The sequence below is a fragment of the Notothenia rossii genome (assembly GCF_949606895.1).
Source record: "Notothenia rossii genome assembly, chromosome: 5".
NCBI classification, from domain to species: domain Eukaryota; kingdom Metazoa; phylum Chordata; class Actinopteri; order Perciformes; family Nototheniidae; genus Notothenia; species Notothenia rossii.
The window spans coordinates 54,023,907-54,032,826 of NC_136903.1; the positions used below are offsets into that span (position 1 = coordinate 54,023,907).

The 8,920-nt window shown below is 39.4% G+C and overlaps 1 protein-coding gene across 1 annotated transcript in view; it reads left to right on the top strand.

The window, feature by feature from the left end:
• raly (RALY heterogeneous nuclear ribonucleoprotein) overlaps positions 1-8,570 on the top strand; it is a 559,745-nt gene extending 551,175 nt beyond the window's left edge. Inside the window, exon 9 of the mRNA XM_079680060.1 lies at positions 8,306-8,570. The gene's annotated coding sequence lies outside the window, so the exon portion shown is untranslated. The remainder of the gene's footprint in view (positions 1-8,305) is intronic.
• The last annotated feature ends 350 nt before the right edge of the window (positions 8,571-8,920 follow it).

Below are 8,920 nucleotides of genomic sequence, written 5' to 3' on the forward strand. Positions count from 1 at the left end.
GAACAGAATATCTTTAGTATAAAGTTATACACATTTTACACATGTTATACCTCAAAATACAGAATTAAACATACACAGATGTTAGATCTATATCATGATTCATGTACTAAAATACAATGTGTTTCACGGTATTCCACAAGCATTATTATGTAGCTAACTGTGACAATTCCAAATGAACGCTGCTAAGTAAGAATGGACCACTTTACGCCTAAAACACACTCTATACACATAGAAGAGTGACATCTGGCTATTAAGGCTATATTGATATGTTTTGCACAGTATAAAGCTTAGCACTATGTTCCAAGCACCCACGGAAAAAACAATTCTCGGCTGGGATAGCCCCAAATGTTTCAAGGTCCTAACCTGTGTGGTCGTTTGTCGTTTTTGCATCTTTCACCCAAAAAGGTCTACAGCTACTGAATCAAATGCATCACTTGAGGGATAGGCTTTACATTTGATGATTTGTGATGCCAAAGATCCAAAAATGTCCAACTTAATCTTTGGACTACGTCTGAAGTCTCCTGACACCTCACGTTGTCCCTTTATCTCAATCACAAGTTCCTCAACATAGTCTGGTATTCCCATAGACAGGATTACTATTGGAGAGTAATTTTTCTCCATGACTGATATGAATCACTGAAGTAGACACTTTGTCAACAGGTTATTCTGATTTTCATACAATTCTTCACTATCGCGGCCACAATACAAGCAGTTGATCTACAGAAAGAGTCCTCTGCAACCTGGTCACTCTCAGCTGTATCCATGTCAGTTTCAGTTGAAGACGACACAGCCAATGCATCAATCAGCCCCATACCAAGAGATAAAATAAGAGAGGCACAAAAATGTGATCCAGTCATCAGGCCTGTGTTGGAGTCCAAACTGTCAGGTTCTAAATTGCCACACAGGGAGTTAAAAGCATTTAACCGAAAAGCAAAATGCCTTTTCAGAGAGTGGGACAAATTGACAATAGACAATGATGGCATTCTGTACATGACCACTGCAGACAGTTAGTCCTACCAGAAAAAAATCAAAGAAAAAGTGCCTGAAGGGTTGCACAATAACATGGGACATCAAGGAGTTGAACGTACATTATCTCTTGTCCGCGACCGTTTCGTCTCCGGCCTTCTCCGTTGCTGCACCCACCCTCTGGAACTCACTACCCCAATCCATCAGAGATTCTTCCTCCCTCACCGCATTCAAAAAATCACTCAAAACCCACCAGTTCAACACTGCATTCAACCACTGACCACCCCCCCCCCCTATTTTCTGTTTTGTTTATCTCTTTTTGTATTTTTCTTTGGTTTTTTGTTGTTCTTTTTGTTATTCTCTGTCGAAGCCTCTTTGAGTTTCTAGAAAAGCGCTATACAAGTATCATGTATTAATATAATTTGTATTATTATTATATATGCAGTCTGACATCAAGCACTATGTGTCTAAAGCTTGCACCTGTATCATGCAAAAAAAGCCATGCCATGAAACAAGAGCTCCCCTGACAAATATTATGACAACACAACCCTTTGAACTTGTATGCATTGATTTCCTCCATCTCGAAAGACGCAAAAGTGGATATGAGTACATCCTGGTCATTGTTGATCATTTCACAAGATTTGCCCATGCATACGCCACCACATCAAAGTCAGGAAAAACTGCTGCAAACCTCATCTTCAATGACTTCGCTCTGAAATTTCGTTTTCCCTCTCGCATCCACCATGACCAAGGGAGAGAGTTTGAAAAAAATGGAAAAGTGGAGCGTATGAACAGGACCCTGTTACAAATGCTTAAAACATTGACAGAGACACAGAAATAAACAGGCTACAAACCATTATTTCTACTGTTCGCAAGGTCACCCAGGCTTCCAGTCGATATGCTCTTTGGATTACACTGAGTCAGACTTCAGTAACCGTGGTGACTACGTGGAAACATGGAAACAAGGAATGGAGGAAGCTAGGGGTGTAACGGTATACGTACCCGTACCAAAATTATTCGATATAACGTTAAACGTAAACAATTGAGAACGTGAACAACTTTTTGGAAGTAATCTCAGGCGCTGCGTCGCGGCATTCAGAGTAATTTGCTCAAATTGGGTTCAACGCGTCATAGAGCGACCAAGTCATTTAATTGGAAGAGGGGCATACTATGAGAGCTGGTCACAGGGATGTGTTCAATTTTAGTCAGTAATTTGAGGAACTGTCGAAATGGCGAACGCAGATAAAGTTAAGCTCGAAAATCCTCCAGCATCATTGAAGTCTCCGGTTTGGGAACATTTTGGTTTCACAGTTACGTGCAAGGATGACGGACAAAGACAGGTGAACCGAACCAAAGCTGTTTGTCGGCATTGTTCAACTAAAATTGGTTACGCGGCTGGCAATACATCAAACTTGCACACTCATTTGAAAAGGCATCACCCGAACGTGAATATCACTGGTACCAAAAGAAAAAAGACTGAAGTACAAACCCAACTCCCAATAGCATTTAAGCCTCCACCACTCGCAAAAAGTTCAAACCGAGCCAAAGCTATTACAAACGCCAAATATCCTTATGTTGTCATGTTAGCAAAGCGCTAGCTGGCTGTATCTGCTACCTCTGTCCCTAGCGAGAGGGTGTTCTCCACAGCAGAAGACATTGTTAGTTCCAGCAGATCTGCCCTTTCGGCAAGCAATGTGGACAAGATAATTTTTCTTTAGAAAAAAACATGAAAATACAATGACAAGCTAGTCATAATGTCAAACTGGTCTGCTCAGTACAGTTCAAATACAGATTATTTCAGTTCATCAAAATGCTGCACCTTAATGTTTATTTTATTATATTTTGTATTTATTTGAGTGAATATTCACAGTTTAATAATAATTAAAAACCCAAAAACTAATAGTTTATGTTTTGTGAGTACTAGTACAGTAAAGTTCAAATACAGATTATTTCAGTCCATCGAAATGCTGCACCTTAATGTTTATTTTATTATATATTGTATTTATTTGAGTGAATACATTATTCACAGTTTAATAATAATACAAATATATATATATATATATTTTATGTTTTGTGATCATTTTTTCTGCTGTACCGAAAACGTACCGAACCGTGACCTAAAAACCGAGATACGTACCGAACCGAAATGTTTGTGAACCGTTACATCCCTAGAGGAAGCATATGCCATTGCAAATGAAAAGGCTCAGGCTGACAGAAGTAAAAAACGCTATGACACAAAAGTGAGGACTATGCTACAGTGCTGCAGCCTGGTGAGCGAGTTTTGATTAAAAATCTAACGCCAAGAGGAGGCCCAGGAAAACTCTGTGACTATTGGGAAGACACAATTCACACAGTAGTGAGACAAATGGGGTCTGACTTACCAATCTATGAATTGAGACCAGAAAAGGGTAAGGGACGATCCAGGGTCCTGCATCGAAACTCTCTCATGTCATGTGACCACCTACCTTTTGAGTAGGGGTGCACCGAATGAGAAATTCTTGGCCGAAACCGATACCGAAAATAGGAAACAGTTGGCCAAAAACCGAATGCCGAAAGCCCGAAAATGATTAATAGAAATATATATATATATATATAATGTATACATTTTTTACCAATGTTGTTCAGCTACCTGATTATGGAAAAATAAATGATTATGGCAAAACTTAACTTAAATAATAATCACTATTATGGGTCCATAAAACATTTATTCAGCACTTTTGAATGCATACAGTACATTAATTCCAAGTCAAGTGCATTTTCTTTTCTCTGTAGGATAACTACAACAAAGTGCATTCAGAACAAAGCCAAGGTGCTAACTGGATAAATCCACATGAATGTAACTATTTACAAATGAAATTACAATTCAATTTCAAGAATCTGTAAATCAGGTTGTCTGTCCTCATAAGCAAAGTAGTAAACATTGTATAAAGATACATAAAGTGAAAACTGGATACAACATCCACAATCAATTACAAATTAAATTACAATTTCAATAATCTTTAAATAAGGCTGTCTGTCCTCATAAGCAACGTAGTAAACATTGTATAAAGATACATAAAGGGAAAACTGGATACAAAATCCACAATCAATTACAAATTAAATGACAATTTCAAGAATCTGCAAATAAGGTGGTCTGTCCTCATGAGCAATGTAAACAACATTGTATCATTTAGATACCGAAAGTACAATATTGAACACTGTGCTGCTGTCATTTCCCCCTAATGATAACCTGAGATGGTGAATTATAACTCACAATGAAATTTGTTCAGGAAAGTGGGTATAGAGTAGACATGTATAACTAGATAAGCTTATGATAAGCCAGCCTTGTCTACTCATTAAGGAAAAGTGGGAGGTTATTTTTAATGAACAGTAGTTTCTCTGATTTATCAGGCATAAGTCTGTTCCTCTTCTCATCAAGCACATGAGAGGCAGCGCTGAACAGTCTCTCGCTGTCAGTGCTTGTGATTTGATCTTACTCCGCATATTTGTCCGGGTGTTTAGTGGTGAAAGTCTTTGCAGTTACACCCCCTCGAGAAATGTCAGCTGAACACGTTTTACAAATCGCAATCCGCGCCTCTTTCTCTGATATTTTTAAATATCTCCAAGCGGCAGACAAGTTGGCTGTGAGCCAGCCGTGTGAGTCATTGACATTATTAATAGATAGTTTAGCTTCTCACCATTTTTTGCTGTGGCCAACTGATGTTAACGATCGTAACTGAAAGGCTGCCTGCCAAACGTAAACATTCAGCCACGTGACATTCAGCCAAACTCTCGCGAGAGTTTTACACAAGACGGATCCTTTCTAGCCATAACCACATATCTGGGGGGTTTCGCTGCACTTTCCTCACTCGAGTAAAGTACCGGACAATGAAACCTAACTTTGACTCTTGTAAAAATTCTCCCCTTTTATCAGGTATGTAAAAAACCATAGCAAATTGGGCCAGACTATAACATAACATGTGTAAGGAGTATTTTAAAGCGGTTGTGTGAAATATTGAGTGTGTTATTATTACGTTTTATCAGCTTGGGCTGATGTGTGTGATAGCCGACAATGTGTGTAGTAACGTCTCCATGGTTACATCTTGTGTATTGTGTATGCACACAGTTATAAAGTTGTATGTAATATGTTGTCTTTATATTTTAGTTAAATAATTCTGTGAGGGTTCTGCTATGTTGTCAATTAAATTATCTTATGAATGATATTGTGGTAATTAAGGAGTCTCATGATTGAAATACAGTGTTAATAGCCAAGTTGTATGTGCTATTGAAAGGTGTTGCATTTGTTGACTGACTCGAGTACCGGAGAATGAAACCTAACTTTGACTCTTGTCATAATTCTCCCCTTTTATCAGGTGCGTAATAGTAGCATGTAGATGTTAAGCCTGACTGGAACACATCAAAACAGTTATTTAAATGCAAGAAATTACTCAACTGTTGACAAACTACTTTTTCAATGATTTTACCTAGAAATGGCAGGTTTGATATGGGCCTGTAATTGTTCATTACTGAAGCATCTAAATTATTATTTTTTAAGAGCGGTTTAATGACTACAGTTTTCAGGGCCTGTGGAAAAACACCTGAGTGAAGAGACTTGTTTACTATATGAAGTAGATCTGAGGCCATGCAATGAAAAACATTTTTGAAAAATCCTGTTGGAATAATATCAAGGCAGCAGGAGGAGGATTTCAGAAGTTTAATTATGTCCTCTAGGTTTTTATCATTCATCTGATGTAATTGTGTCTTGGTGTTTGAATTGATTTTAAGTTCACACAGGGAAAACACATTTACTGATGCAGAGGCACTGACTGCTTGTCTGATTTTCTGAATTTTGTTAGTGAAGAAGGAGGCAAATTCATTGCAGGCCTTGGTGGATAGAAATTCAGAGGCTACTGACACTGGGGGGTTTGTTAGTCTGTCAACGGTAGCAAACAAGGCACGTGCGTTGTTTTTCTTTTTGGCAATGATGTCAGAGAGGAAACACTGTCGTACAATTTTCAATTCCAAATTATAAAAGCCAAGTCTCTCTTTATAGATTTCGAAATGAACCTGGAGATTTGTTTTTCGCCACCTGCGTTCAGCTTTTCGACACTCTCTTTTTTCTGTTTTCACGGTCATGGCCTTTCTTCATGGAGATATTTTCTTGCCAGTCACTTCCTTTAACTTAGTAGGAGCAATGGCCTAACATTTTTTATTTTTGAATTAAAATTGTCTACTAGCTAATTTACTGAGATGTTAGCAAGTGTGGAAGAAAAATCTGAGTAAACATTTCCCTATTATTTTCAGTTAAATATCGCCTTGTGGTTACCTCTTTTTGAACATTTTTGTGAACAGAAATAGAGCTCTCAAAGAAAACACAGGAATGATCAGAGTGTGCAACATCAGTCGCAGATTAACAAAGTTTAATTCCTCTGAAGATACAGCTGGTCGAAAGCTCAGAAACACATTTTCTGCCTCGTGGCAAGCTCTTTCATATCACTACATTTGGCATTTACACATAATTCAGTAACTGGTCTTTGTTTGAAGGCCTGCATAAATGCATTTTATATTGTGTGTAACATTACAGCTGCTTTTTACAATTTACTGCTCATCCAAGTCTGTGCTGATCGGCATACCTCTGACTGCCCTGATGCCAGCCACACCCCCCACCCCCACACTCTCACCAGCCCACCCAAAACATAGCTAGTTTACCCAGTGTTGAAAGTGTGCCGGTCCTACCCGATCCTTAGTACCGGTAAGAGATTTCCAGGCGGTCCGGAGGACCAGGAAGAATTGACAGCTCCACCCGTGGAATTTATACTACGAAAGGAAGATATTTTGGTTTGGATTACTGGTCTGGGGGAAGCTCGCGAGTGTGTGTGTGTGTGTGTGTGTATACGTGTGTGTGTGTTTGTGTATTTTTGCGTTTGTGCGTATTGTGTTTGTTTCCCGGGGAAAACACTAACGAGAAACACCGGCTGTTGTTATGCCTGCTGTGACCTCAAGTTACTCCGTTCTCCGCTTGTAATTATGCCGTTACAAGCTTCTAAGTTGTATTTCTCATCTGAATTTGCCGAAACAAGTTTCCTATTCTGAAAGCCAAGACTTTGTTTATTTAAAATCAAACAAAACACCCGAACCCCGAAAAACTATTTTTTTACGCAAATCCACGTTTATTTTTAAATTAGCCGTTGCGACTTCCGACTGATTTCGATAGAGCGGGTCACATATTTGCTTTTTCCCACTTGATCAGAACAGCGGGAGGAGAAAAGAATGGAGTGACTGAATGACAGCTAGAAAATTAGGCTACGTGGTAATTAAAGCAAAAATGCAAACGACGATTCTTCAGATGTTTAAGAGAAAGGAGAGATGAAGAAACTCAGAATGTGCTTAAAATTAGAAAAACAACGCCCACAGATGACACAGGTGATGATGCTTATTTAGCCCAGAGAATGGACATGAACCTGGCCATGATGAATTTAATAAGTTAGCTAACTAGCAAACTGTATATCTCTATATGGGGTGCCCAACCAGTCGATCCCCAGTCGATCGCGAGATGTCTAAAAGTAGAACAACAATATTCTGTTTTATCGTTAATGTCATACAACAGGGGTGGCCAATTTTTTTTGGCTCAGGGGCCACAATGATGTATCAATGTGACAGCCGGGCCGGGGGGCATTGTTTGGTTCCGTCTTGATTCATGTCGGGCTGAGGGTTGTTTTAATCTCATTCTCCCGCGCGCGGGGCGACGTCCACGCAGGTGCGACGACCAGGAAGGAAGGGACTTTTCGCTGCCCGCGCGGCGTGTGGGGGATAACATAAATAAAAATTGGATCGTTGGATTGTAGACTTTAAGGCTTTTTAAGATCAGCGCTGGAACCCCCATTGCACCCCCAGTTGAATGTTATGCACCCTCACTTGAAAAAGAGAAGGGAGTGAAAAATATTACATATACAATAATGATAATAGTAGTAGTAATATGAAGAAAAAGAAGAATATAGTTGAAAATAAAATAAACTGTAATTGTGGTCAAATATTGTGGTCAAATAACTATAGTTAATAACCCCCCCCCCCCCCCCCCCCCCCCCTGTCAACGATCGCCGATGTCTTGGTTCAAAAAAGGTTGGGCACCCCTGCTCTATATAGTCAATGGCTATCTTACTCAGAACACAACATGTACACAGCATACTATTTTAACATTAAATATTTTGCTTTGATATCTTCTATTTTAATCTGCACATTGTGGCATACATTTTGAGACATTTTATTTTATTATTCTGAAAATTCAAAGAAAGACAGAGACTTGTACATTTTTTACTGTCTGCTGAATTTAGTTATACATTTTTATTCTAATTTATAACAGTTGAGGCCCAGAGGGAGGAAGAGGAGACTCAGCCAGAAGAAGTGGCAGCAGGTCCCTCAGAAGCCACCACAGGTGATGCTAGCCCTACTGCATACCCTTCTACATGGAAAGAAGAACAATATGAACAGTTCAAACAGAAAAATGAATGGATGTATGCTCACAATGGAAGGCTAGGCTGTACCCCATGCCATGATGTGAAGGATCTGGGTGTCATGGCCTCCCGTGGTGTTAATATTGCTATTCAGTGGGCTGATGGAAAGATAATCCCAGCTGGTCAATCAAGGGATGTCCAGCTTTCATCACTGCGCAAAGAAATCCGTGAGCACAAGAACTCTGCAGCACATAATGAAGCAGTCAAGATTCTTCAGACAGCAAATAAAGATATTCTTCTGAACATGAACGCGAGTAGTCAGGAGTCTGTGTTTGAGTCTACTGCCAAGGTATTCATGACAGCCTATTATGTGGCCAAGAACAACAAGCCTTTCACAGACTTTGAGAGTCTGATTGACCCGCAGCATGCAAATTCTGCTGATTTAGGGCGTGTTTTGCATAGCAAAACTGTCTGTGTTGACATAATTGCGCATGTGTCATCACAGATGAAAAAGAAACTTCTAA